Source organism: Chiloscyllium plagiosum, unplaced genomic scaffold, assembly GCF_037043375.1.
Source record: "Chiloscyllium plagiosum isolate Xiang-an unplaced genomic scaffold, Cpla_swu_hap1 HiC_scaffold_1, whole genome shotgun sequence".
Classification (NCBI taxonomy): Eukaryota; Metazoa; Chordata; class Chondrichthyes; order Orectolobiformes; family Hemiscylliidae; genus Chiloscyllium; species Chiloscyllium plagiosum.
The window spans coordinates 65,761,278-65,774,322 of NW_028270139.1; the positions used below are offsets into that span (position 1 = coordinate 65,761,278).

At 39.8% G+C, this 13,045-nt stretch overlaps 1 protein-coding gene across 8 annotated transcripts in view; it reads right to left on the reverse strand.

Moving 5' to 3' along the window:
* pds5a (PDS5 cohesin associated factor A) overlaps window positions 1–13,045 on the reverse strand; it is a 222,221-nt gene that overhangs the window by 175,850 nt on the left and 33,326 nt on the right. The gene's annotated exons all lie outside the window — the stretch shown is intronic.

Genomic DNA, 13,045 nt, shown 5'->3' on the forward strand with positions numbered 1-13,045 from the left:
CATGGGGAAGAACAAGTGAACAGCATCTGGTGAAAAATAGGACAAAGGTCCGGATGACCTCAGGTTTACAAAGGGTTGAAATGTATGAGATCAGACAGAGGTTTGGAGGCATTCAGTCATAGTTATGTTTAAGTGATGGGGAACAAGGCAAGAATAGCGAAAATATTGTCGCAGGAGAGGGGACTGATTGGTCATTTTTTTCTAACTTCTTAGGTCCTTGGTAAGTCCTAATTTATTTTCATTAAGTTAGGTTAAACAAATAAAGGAATTCCAGGGAACCTCAGTGATATGAAGCTCACATCCAGAAACGTGTAAATTTCAAAGCAATGCACACATAGGGATTGCTGTCACCCAGAGGAGCTAAAACTCAAGGTATCAGACTTTAAGGAAGTAGTTGGCATCATGTTGGTGTAACAAGATTGAATGGGTAGCATGTCTCATCTCATAGCTAAACATGTGCAGGCAAAAGGGGAAATGCTTAATCATCAAGAAGTCAAGGGTTATCAGGCATTCATCTGATGGCATGTCATACTTCAGAATATGGGTGACAGCAATGGTTCCTCTCCAAAGTGCAGTCAAATCCTCAAGTCTACAGCACCATAACTGGTTGAGTTGTACAGAGGCAAAGAGGGTGGTTTAGGAAGAAAATGGTAGGGAATTCCACAGTTCCACGACAGAGAAAATGAATGCATGATGAGAGGGGTGGTGCAGAAGGAGGGCTTTTAATTCCTGGGAAATGTGACCTGCATAGGCAGGTCAATTTATCCTGACTTTTTAAAAAGTAATATTGTTGCTAACTTGCTCATGCGATTGAGGACAATTTATACTAACATGACAGGGGAATGAGAACAAGCAATTAACATTTAAGACAGAAAACAATATACCCAAATAATTGGGAGATACTAGCAGCATTCAAGAACAAAATGGTAAGGCATTAGGTGCAATCAGAATAGAAGGGCAAGAATGTGGAGTTTGCACGTTCTCCCAGTGTCTGCGTGGGTTTCCTCCGGGTGCTCCGGTTTTCTCCCACAATCCAAAAATGTGCAGGCCAGGTGAATTGGCCATGCTAAATTGCCCATAGTGTTAGGTAAGGGGTAAATGTAGGGGTATGGGTGGGTTTCGCTTCGGCGGGTCGGTGTGGACTTGTTGGGCCGAAGGGCGTGTTTCCACACTGTAATGTAATCTAATCTAATTAATAAAGTCCAACTGAGGTTTGCTTTATTAAGGGATCTGTTTTTTCGCAGAGTCTGATTGAAAGATGCTGTCTCCATGGGACTCAGGTCCAGCTTGGGGTTGAGAAGAAAGCAGAGCCTCCCCACCACATACAAAAACACACCACAGGAAACACTTCTGATTTTTGCACAGTGACCTCCAGAGCAATGAAGGGGACTGTCTGTTTCTGGGCTTCATAGCAAATGGTCTTTCCTTCGAAAGGGATAAAATGGATGAACTTGTTGCTGTATGAAAACAGATCTCAGATGATTCAATTAGAAAAAAAGGTGAAAAGTAGTAAATGTAAATTATCCTAGAGCTGAGATGAAGAAAATAAATTTACAGTCACTGCTTTTGTTATTTAAAAGGAACAGATTCACTGGAATTGACCATTAAGTTGGATAAAGTTGATTCTGGTGCATCAAGACCATCATTAGTAAAGACTAGATGCTGTACCTCAAATTTATATATAGTGTGTTATCAGAACAGCACAAAACAGAAAATCAGCTTAACAGCCATGTTGACAATTAAAATGACAAATTACATGAATTAAGAGCTTTTGCTGCCGATTGTTCCACAAAGGCAGTTATTCAAATTCATTCTATGTGGATATCGCTGTCTGGGCAAGCATTTATTGCCATCCCTAGATGAGCTGCTTTACTGAACTGCTGAAGGAAGGAGTTCCAAGATTTTGACCCAATAACACTGAAGGATTCGTGATACATTGCCAAATCAGAATGGCTATTGACTTGGATGGAAACTGCAGTTAGTGGTGTTCCCATGTACTTGTTGCCCTTGTCCTTTTTGATGGAAGTTATCTTGGTTTTGGAAAGTTTAGTCAAAGGAACCTTAGTGAATTTTTGCAGTGTGTCTTGCAAATAGTACATAGTGCTGCTACTGAACATTGGTGATGGTAGAGGGAGGTGCATCATAACATGACTCTACAGGTTGATTGGAACATATTGACCCTGAGTACTGGAACTGAGATGAGTGACATGCAACTATTACTACCTTCCTTTTAGCTAGGCATTACGCCAACAAGCAGAGAGTTTTCCCTCAGATTCCCTTGGACTCCAGTTTGGTTAGGGTTCCTTGATGCCAAACTCAGTCAAACGTGGCCTTGATTTCAGTCTCTTTCTCTATGTTTGAACCAAACCTTTAAAGATGTCAGGAGCTGAATGGCCCTGTCAGAACCCAACCTGGGTATTACTGAACAAGTTATTGCTCAACAAGTGCTACTTGATAGTACTGTTGATGATAGGTTCAGCACTCAGTTACACAGTCTGTGTTTGGTTTCCCCAACATATAGATGATAAATTGTGAGCAGTGAATATTTGAATAAACTTAAAGTAGTACATGAAAAACTAAGGTTCATCTGTAAGGAATGCGTGGGGCCTGGCACAGAAGGTGGTGGTAAAAGTACTGGCATTGTGTCTCCTATTGTTGCATGGAAGAGTGTTGGGGTGCTAAGGCGACTGAGGAGATCAGGTGTCCTACAGAGAACAATTCACTGGCATGCTTAAAAGCAGGGGGACGACAAGATACATTTGGTGGTAACATCACAATGGATTTGGCAAAAATGGTGGTTAATGATCTGGTGAATATAGATGAGTGGAATGGAACATGAGGAACCTGGAAACTCAATGCTGGTTAAATGAATGGACAAGGGAGAGGGGATGGGGAAGCGGGAAATTTCGTTGAGGGGACAAAGCAAGTCATCTTTCGAGAATTGTTGTGGATAACTGCATCATCAGAACAATGGAATACAATCCTTATAGGGTGCACAGTGCAACAGGCAGAGTGGATATCTAACAAATATAATGACAGCTTAACTCCAGAAATAGAGATAGAAATAAAGCAAGGGACGGGAACAATCAGAGATGGACCATAAGAGAAGGGTGGAAAATTCGAAGTCAAGTTGAAGATGTTTTCCAATTCAGAGCAAGAGCAGAAATATCAACACAATGTATTAGAAGAGAGGGGACAAACCAGCGTAGTAAATAAGACCTGAAATACTAAATATATCCAATAAAAAGGCCAGCACAGCAAACTCTCATGGCAGTAACCACAGCAAATGATTTGGAGGAAATGAGGTAAGTTTAAAAATAAATTATTCATCGAGGGACAAGTTCAAGCTTAGTGATCAATGGAAACTGGTTGAGCCTCCACTCAAACATCAAGCAGAGAACCCACAGAACATTCTGGAAGGAGATAAATATGTAGAAAAATTGAAACGTAAGTAACGAAGTTTCAATAACACTGCCTTTTACTCTTCTAAATACGTGGGTATACCTTCATCAAATTAGAATGCAACAGTTCAAGAAGGTAGCTCATCAGCACCTTTCTGTCCAACAGCACGCAAGGTCAGCATCACTTTGAAGGACATAGGCAATAAAAAACTGGCCCAGCCAGTGAAGCCTACACTTCCTGAATGAATTAAAGAAACCACATCAACCACTCTAACCCTGTCAGTTACGTCATTAAAAAAGATGTCAGTATGCAGTCAAACATAAACTGCCTTCCTAATTTGTGCTGGCCTTCCTTAATTAAGCCATATTTGAGTAAGTGATCATGAGGTTTCTTCCAAATTAACACTTTTAAAAGCTTTTTCACTACTGAGATTGAACAGATTTGGACCTGCTGATATCAGGCTTATACTTGCTGTCTTTCAACGAAGGTATCACTTACATATGCCAGTCATGTTGTAACATATGCATCCCAACTAGCAAGATGACTTACCACCTCTAATAACACTAACCTCAATTGCAAGTTGCCAAGATGTTGCCAAGGAAAATACAGTTCGTTCTGCTACAGCATGCGTTTCGTTAACACAAATTCACTGTAATGTGATTACACTAATTAGGATACTTTGTAAAGTGCAAACTTTTAAAACGTGCGTTGGGTGTAACGTGATTACATCGCTAACACTTTAAGCGCTGTTTCTAAAGCGCGATTTTTCTATAAAGTGGGGTTGTGCAAGAATGCAAGCATTGAATTTAGAAGAATTACCTGTAAAGGTAGATGTACTCATTTAGTATCTCAGCCATTCCATCATTCTTCAGGTATAAATCTCTTTTTAATTTCTTCCACAATCACCCCAACCCTTTTATCAACCTCTTCTATTTATAAGCTTATGACAGACTTCTATAAGGCCACATACAGTACAATGGCAGTTACTCTACATCTAAGCCATAGGCCCAGGGTCAAGTTCCACCTGCTCCAGCAGTATGTGACAAAATTTCTGCACAGATGATGAAAAATAGGTATACCAGACTCCCGGATTCCCTTTTTTGTTGTAGCTATCAGTGCCTTTCATACTATCTCTTTGAGCATGATTTTCACTTGTTTTGTCTATTTGAGATGTGTCATATCCATACATTTTCAGCTTCATCTATCATCATCCAGGAAGCTCTGGATAGGTTTGTCCCGACTTTTCTTCCCCTACGGCTCCATATCTTGGCTGGAACCAAACTACTACCGTCTTCAAAGGCAGCAATTGTTTAGCCGCAATTTTGTTCACCAATCTCTGATTCTAATTTATGTGGGTAACATCCATCCTTAACACAAAGTTGGCCCTCTTCCAATTAACATTTTTACTCTGGATTGTTCCTTGTCCTTTGCCTGAGCCAACCTAAAACTTATGATACAATGATCAGTGTGCTCTAAATTTTCTCCTGCTGATTTACCTCACCAAGTCCAGCAATATCTTATTTCTCTTTCTAAACTCTCGTGAATACAGGCCTAGTCAAAACAATCTCATACACTAATCCTGCGATTCCAGCTAGTAGCTGAGTGAAACTCCACTGCACTCTCTCCAGACTAAGCCTTAGGTAGGGAGAACAAAACTGTGTGCAATATTCCAGACGTGGTCTTATTGCAGCTGTACAGCGCCATTGCATTAAGATATTCCTACTTCCGAAGCTCAATGCCTCTTGCAATGAAGGCCAACACACCATTTGCCTTCCTAATTACTTTCTGCACCTGTCTGTCTACTTACACTGACTAGTGTTAAGGACACCAGAATCCCTTTGCACATTCACATCTCAATACGACCATTTAATTGTTACTTTGCCTTCATGCTTTTCACACTAAAATGTCCAACTTCACATTAAGACACATTGAACTGCATCTACCAAATATTCACCTTGATTAGAGACAAACCTAACACATCAACTTGGAGTCCCAAAATCTCTTTTCATACACTCTTTCTACTTCATGACACTAGATCTTGTTGCTGTAACAGCAATAGACATTACGACTGAATTCTTAAATCTCTATTATTGAAACTGATAAAATCAGCTGTCATTTCAACTATTTTTTACCCCAAAACAGACCAAAGGACTTCAACACCTAACAATCGTAATTAACTCTTTCTCCAAAGTAAAAACAAATCACTGAAATAACCTTCACATATCCCAGCTACCCATACAGCGCCCGGGCAAGACTTGTCCACAGTAAAAATAAAACAAAAGGAATGGATGAAGTAGGGTTCTCACTACATTAAGGGGGTCAGTTAGCTCAGTTGGCTAATTTGCAATACACAATAATGCCAACAATGAGAGTTCAATTCCTGAAATGGCTGAAGTCACCATGAAGATCCCAACTTCTCAACTTTGTCTCTCGCCTGAGATGTGCTGACCCTCAGGTTGAACCACCAATTGCCTGTCTCTAATGAGTGCAGGTCTCTGGTCCTCTCTAATATGGTTTTAGATTGTACTGAAATCAAATTTTGGGGACAACTTTCTGCTTTAGTAGTCCTGTCACACACTTGAAATTCCACACAGCCAGTGTTATTTTGGCATTAACTCAAATGGTTAAAAGTGAGTTGAATTGCTGAGTTTCCCAACATATGCTTTCATCATGGAGACTGGAGTGTTAACATAGAAAATTAATACCTCCCAAAGAAATGAGCCAGTAAATGAAATAAACTCTTCTGCCCCTCCTTTGTTCCTTTAACAGATTCTTGATGCATTAATTGAAAATCTTGCTGCTGAAGAATCCTGGGATATTTGCAATCAAGTCCTACAATCTAATTGAAATACTGCCACTTGATCAATAAGTTAAAATAAAATCAATATAGATGACCATCATCGTCCAACATTTTATCAAAATGTCAGTTCGTGGATCTTAAGGGAGCAATTTTGTAAGCATAAATTACATTGAAGTGATTACTTTTTTTTGTTTGGACTACACCTTGACAACTCAGAGGTTTGATAACTTGCATAAAGTATTCTCTGTGCTTACATTCAAAATTAACTATTCTGTTGTTGTGGTTCTGTTCGCCGAGCTGGAAGTTTTTGTTGCAAACGTTTCGTCCCCTGGCTAGGCGACATCATCAGTGCTTGGGAGTTATTCTTCCTTTAGAGTTATTCGGAGCTACATATTCAAGCAAGGTCAATTTATTTCATCAGCTTCTTTCAATGCTATTTTCATGCATATTTAACTCATTCTTTGACTTGTCTTAGTGATTTATAACATACATATGGCAATGCAACAGTTTATGTAACGTTGTGTCAAAACATTATGTGATTTTAAAGAGTTAATTTGGTCTGCTGACCTGCAAGAAACGGAATGCCCCAGTGGTAGGGTGCTATGTCTTTGTCTTATAGGTGGCATGTGGGAGGTTTACATTCCCATCCCTTGCCATTCAGAGATGATTTACATATCATCATCATCTTTGCAAACATCAATAAGAATATTATGTTTGGAGTTCTGACTACTCCCTGGAGTTTAAAAAAATACAATTCACACCAGATCTAGCCATTCAGGGATGACTTGCATTACTTTGTTTCTGCAGGTGAGATGGTCACTGCATTGTATCTTGAATGGCATGTGACTGTAAGTTGTCTTGTGGGCATTACTAACTGTGATGTAAAGATTTTGTATAAAGGAAGGACTGTTTCCTTTGTTCAGAGAGCTTCCCTGAACATGCCTCACAAATTTGGCCAGGAGTGTTCAGAGCTTCTCCAAAGCTTGTACTGTACTGTGCTTAATAAAATTTGATTGTTGTTCACAAAAGTTGGAATTATGCAGATGGATTCTCTCTAAACTTAACTCAGTCGACCCCTCATCTCCTAGGACTCGGTGGTGACAGAATCTTTGAGGTAACTTTAAGGAATCTCTGAGGTAACTTATGCAGACATGCCAACAAGGGGAGAGGCCACATTAGATTTCATACTGGGTAATGAACCCAACCAAATGTTAGATTTGGAGGTAGGTGAGCACTTTGGTGATAGAGATCACAATTCGGTTATGTTTAGTGATGGAAGATGATAGGTATATACCACAGGGCAAGAGTTATTGCTGGGGGAAAGGTAATTACGATGTGATTATGCAAGATTTTGGATGCAGTGGATAGGGAAGGAAACTGCAGTGGATGGGCACAGTTGAAATGTGGAGCTTATTAAAAGACCAGCTACTGTGGGTCCTTGATAAGTATGTACCAGTCAGGCAGGGAAGACATTGTCGAGCGCGGGAGCAATGGTTTACTAAGGAAGTTTAATCTCTTGTCAAGAGGAACAAGAAGGCTTTTGTTAGGATGAAATGTGATGGCTCATTTCAGGCACTTGAGAGTTTAAGTTAGCCAGGAAAGACCTAAAGAGAGAACTAAGAGCCAGGAGGGGACATGAGAAGTCGTTGGCAGATAGGATCAAGGAAAACCCTAAGGCTTTCTATAGGGATATCCGGAATAAAAGAATGACTAGAGTAAGATTGCAGGTGGGAAGTTGTGGGTGGAGTCAGAGGAGATGGGGAAAACACAAAATGAATACTTTTTGTCAGTATCACACTGGATAAAGACAACGTGGTTGAGGAGAATACGGAGATACATGCTACTAGCCTAGATGGGATTGAGGTGCATAAAGAGGTGGTGTTAGCAATTCTGGAAAGTGTAAAAATAGATAAGATCCTGGGTTTGATGAGACTATCCTAGGATTCTCTGGGAAGCCAGAGAGGAGATTGCCAAGCTTTTGGCTATGATCTTTATGTCATCATTATCTACAGGAATAGTGCCAGAAGACTGGAGGATAGAAAATGTTGTTCCCTTGTTCAGTGAGGGGAGTAGAGGCAACCCTGGAAATTATAGACCTGTGAGCCTTACTTCGGTTCTGGGTAAATTGTTGGAAAGGGTTATAAGAGATCGGATTTATGATCATCTAGAAAGGAATAAGTTGATTAGGGCTAGTCAACACAGTTTTGAGAAGGGTAGGTCGTGCCTCACATACCTTATTGAGTTCTTTGAGAAGGTGACCAAACAGGTGGATGAGGTTAAAGCAGTTGATGTGGTATATATGGATTTCAGTAAGGAGTTTGATACGGTTCCCCACAGTAGACTATTGTACAAAATAAGGAGGCAGGGGATTGAGGGTGAATTAGCGGTTTGGATCAGAAATCGGCTAGCTGAAAGAAGACAGAGAGTGATGGTTGATGGGAAATATTCATTCTCGAGTTCAGTTACTCCTGAGGTTACCGCAAGGATCGGTTTTGGTCCACCTTTATCATTTTTATAAATGATCTGGATGAAGGATGGGTTAGTAAATTTGCAGATAACACCAAGGTCGGTAGAGTTGTGGATAGTGACAAAGGATGTTGTAGGTTACAGAGAGACATAGATAAGCTGCAGAGCTGGGCTGAGAGGCGGTAAATGGAGTTTAATGCGGAATAATGTGAGGAGATTCACTTTGGAAGGAGTAACAAGAATGCAGAGTACTGGGCTAATGGTAAGATTCTTGGTAGTGTGGGTGAGCAGAGAGATCTTGGTTTCCAGGTATATAGATCCTTGAAAGTTGCCATCTGGTTGATAGAGTTGTAAAGAAAGCATACAGTGTGTTGGCTTGTATTGGTAGAGGGATTGAGTTTCAGAAACATGAGATCATGCTGCAGCTGCACAAAATTCTGGTGTGGCCACATTTGGAGTATTGCATGCAATTCTGGTCACTGCATTATAGGCAGGATGTGGAAGCTTTAGAAAGGGTTCACAGGAGATTTACTAGGATGTTGCCTGGTATGGAAGGAAGGTCTTAAGAGGTAAGGGTGAGGGACTTGAGGCTGTTTTCGTTAGAGAGAAGGTTGAGAGGTGACTTAATGAAGACAGAAGATAATCAGAGGGTTAGAAAGGTTGGGCAGTGAGAGCCTTTTTCCGAGGATGGCGCTGGCTAGCACAAGGGAACATAACTTTAAATTGAGGGGTGATGGATATCGGTCAGATGTCAGAGGTAGTTTCTTTACTTTCGGAGAGTAGTAGGGGCATGGAACAGACTGCCTGCAGGTACAACTTGGAAGCTGAGCTGTTTCAGTTCTGTCAATTATTGTTATGATTCCAATGGCCCCTTTCATATTGCAAATTCAAAGAATGTTGATCTCTACCAAAGTTGCCACTGTAATTCTGACTCTTTTATTTGGGAAGTTTCATTTGGAGAACATATTTTAATATGTTCTGCATTGGCTTACCATGAATATTTGAGATCTAAATCTGAATTGAAGCTGCCTCTGAAATGGCTAAAGCACAGGAAACATTTTGTTATCTTTTTGCTGTTCCAAACTTTGGAAATACTTTTCCTGACAGCTTTCACATTAAGCCAAAGTATTAATTTGTTTAAGAAAAATAATTTTTGACTAACCTGAATGAGGTCCCCCGTGGGTTTAATTTTAGGACAGATTGTTATTTATAATTGACTGAATTGTTTAGACAGTACAATTTCTAAGTTTTTGGGATTGTATAAAATTTGATAATGTTATAAATAGTGAATGGAGTAACAGACTTCAAGAGTCTCAGACCGAGAATGTTGAAATAGACAGAATTTAGTATAGTGAAATGTGTGACTGTCTTTATACTGATACCCACCTTGGCAAGGAAGGAAATAGAGAGGAAATGCAGAGATACTTTCAGCAGCTAACATCGTCTCTAGAGTTTCTCCATTCACAGGTAAAGCATGCCTTCGGACTACAGCCCGCCCCTCCACAATCTGATCCAACAGATTCAATCAGCTCGCCAGTCATGAGCACGAAAAGTGAAGAATTTAACAACGGTGAAGAGGAGGTCCATGTTTTTTGTCAGTGGCCTTTCTACGGACATTAAACCACGTGAGCTTTCCCTTCTCTTTCAATCATTTAAGGGATATGAAGGTTCACTGATCAAGCTAACATCAAAACAGCCAGCTGACCTTGCTACATTTGTCAGCAGAGCAGGAGCAGAAGCAGCAAAGAATTCAGCATTCATCTACTCTGCTGCACTGGTATCCCCCATCTGAAGCATCTCTGCAAGGATGGAAGCCTTGTCAGTTTTGTTAAGTATTTAACTCCCCTTATCCAAGGATTCAAATTCCTCCATGGAGTGGTGTGCAAGGACAGACTGAATTTTGTTTTCAGGTTTGATTCTACTGGAGGTGGTTGTGGATAACTGGCTCGTTTCCACCCAACTTAGAGGGGGTGAAATGGTCACTAAGGACTGTGGATTTAAAAACTTTACTGGTGAACCTTTTTTCCATGTGGAGGATCCTGCAGATCCTATCTACTGCATGGATTAATAATTTATGTTGTTATAATCATTGCATGCTGTGTGTCAATAACCTGTTTAAAGACTAGCTGCGGGATTGTTATGAGTAAGTTGCAAAGACCCTACTTAGCCCCCATTTAGGGGAGTTACCATAGAATGATAAAAGGGAGGAATGTAACATTAGAAGATTAAATGGGAATATCTCCCTGGACATTAATATAATATTGAAGAGTTAAACTGCACTGGGTGAACATTCTAGAAGTGGTTGGGGACAACAGTCATGCAAAAATGCGAATGATTCCCACTTCAATTAGATAGTCATTTGCTACTACTCTCCCCCTACAATTATCAAATTAAACCATCATTCAATCTCTTCCATTCAGAAATGCTTTATAGCCATCCCCTGAAGCTAGGTATATTGCACCCGCATTATCTTGGGGATTCACTGAGTCAGGAAATCATCTGCATAACGATTCCCCAGGGTTAGAGTATTTACATTTATATCATCTCTGAGAATGATCTCATTCTACCATTGTACCTGGGGTAACATGTGACTGAGAGGGTGTGACTGGGTGTTGTTGAGTGGCATGTGACTATGGGGAGTGGCCAGAGTATCTGTGAGCATTACCAACTAACCTGTATAAAGGGGATGTGCCTCACTAGTACTCGACTTCGCATTCCGGCGAAGACTGTCAAAGGGGGTCACCTACCTTGTACAAGCTTTAATAAACTTTAACTGTTTGCAGAAGTTGGTGTGTAGGAATTGCATCTCGTGTGCGAAACCTCAATACAGGTGGTGGAAATGATTCAGAGATGCCGTCAAAGTATCCATGACAAATTCAAATATCCTCATCAGCTCATGAGTCCCTGGCTTGTGACTGACAGAATGCAGGTGACTGGTTTGAGATGGCACCAAATAAAGAGAGATTTTGTTGGGAACGCAAAGGCAGAGCTGAGGCATTAAACAGAAATGTACAAACTTAAAAACACTCCAAGTATCAGCCGCCCTGCATGTGACCAAGTCTGCAAACCAACCAGTAGACTTAGCTGCCACCTCAAACACAATAAACCTGGAATGGTAGCAAGTTAACCTCAATCCGGAGGGATTGCCCAAGAAGAGGAGGCTAATAGAAATATACATCTTATATGAATATTAGATCGATATATCTTAAAAGCAAAGTATGAGCATCAATTTATTACAAAATTTTGGATTATACTAAACGAATAAATTAATTCCTTGAAAATTCAATTCGAGCACTGGATAAACCAACTTGAACTCAACAGCAGCCACATCCTCATAAATACACCCAAATCTTTAGAATGATACTCAAAATAATTATAAACAAAAACAGAAATTGCTGTAAAATCTCAGCAGGTCTGGTAACATCTGTAGAGAGAACTGAGTGTTAATATTCTGGGTCCAGTGGATCTGAAATGTTAAGTCTGATTTCTCTATACAGATGCTGCCAGAGCTGCTGAGATTTTTCAGCAATTTCTGTTTTTGCTTCAGATTTTCAGTATGCACAGTTCTTTCTTTTTTATCCTTCAAAATAATTACTTGGTCAAAGAACTGCAACATTCCTGCTGCTCACTAATTGACTGCACACAACTACAGAATAGAAAATTCCTTATTTGCACTAACTTTGTTCTTAGGAGAACTGAAGAACTACTCAATAATCCATACTTCTTTTGATCACAATTTCACAAGGATACAAATAGCTAGACATGAAATATTCACTGCATTTTACATTTATATGGATTACAAACAATTCTAAGTCATTGATCAAATTTTTGTTTAAAACTGCTCAAATGGAGTTTCATTCAAGTCTTATTTGAAACAAGAAGAAATGAGCAAAGTATTTTTGCTAAAATGGTAAACTGTAAAACTCTCAACATTGCACAATATTTAGAAGTCAACACCATCATTATAGAACAAGAGACTGTCATTCAGCCCATCATTGCCTGCTGACTCCCCATCCTCCACAGCAATCCAGTCAATCCCACTTGACCCATTCAATTTCTGCAGCACTGCAAGTTTATTTTCGTTTGAAATTATTGACTGTTTCCACTTCTACCATCCTCATGGACAGCAGCTTCTAGGTCATTACAACTCTGAGGAAGAAACCTTTTACACAATCACTAAAAGAAACTTCCAATGTTTAACCCAGGCTACACCAATGATTGTTTCTATAATAACAAGTTCATCTCCATAATTACACAATTGGAATTTAATCATTAAAATTATACTAATTTGTCAAAATTAGTAGCAATGGAATACCCAAGTATTCCATTCCATATTTTCCACCCTCAGGAACAATTTGGAAGAATTACAGTTTAAGG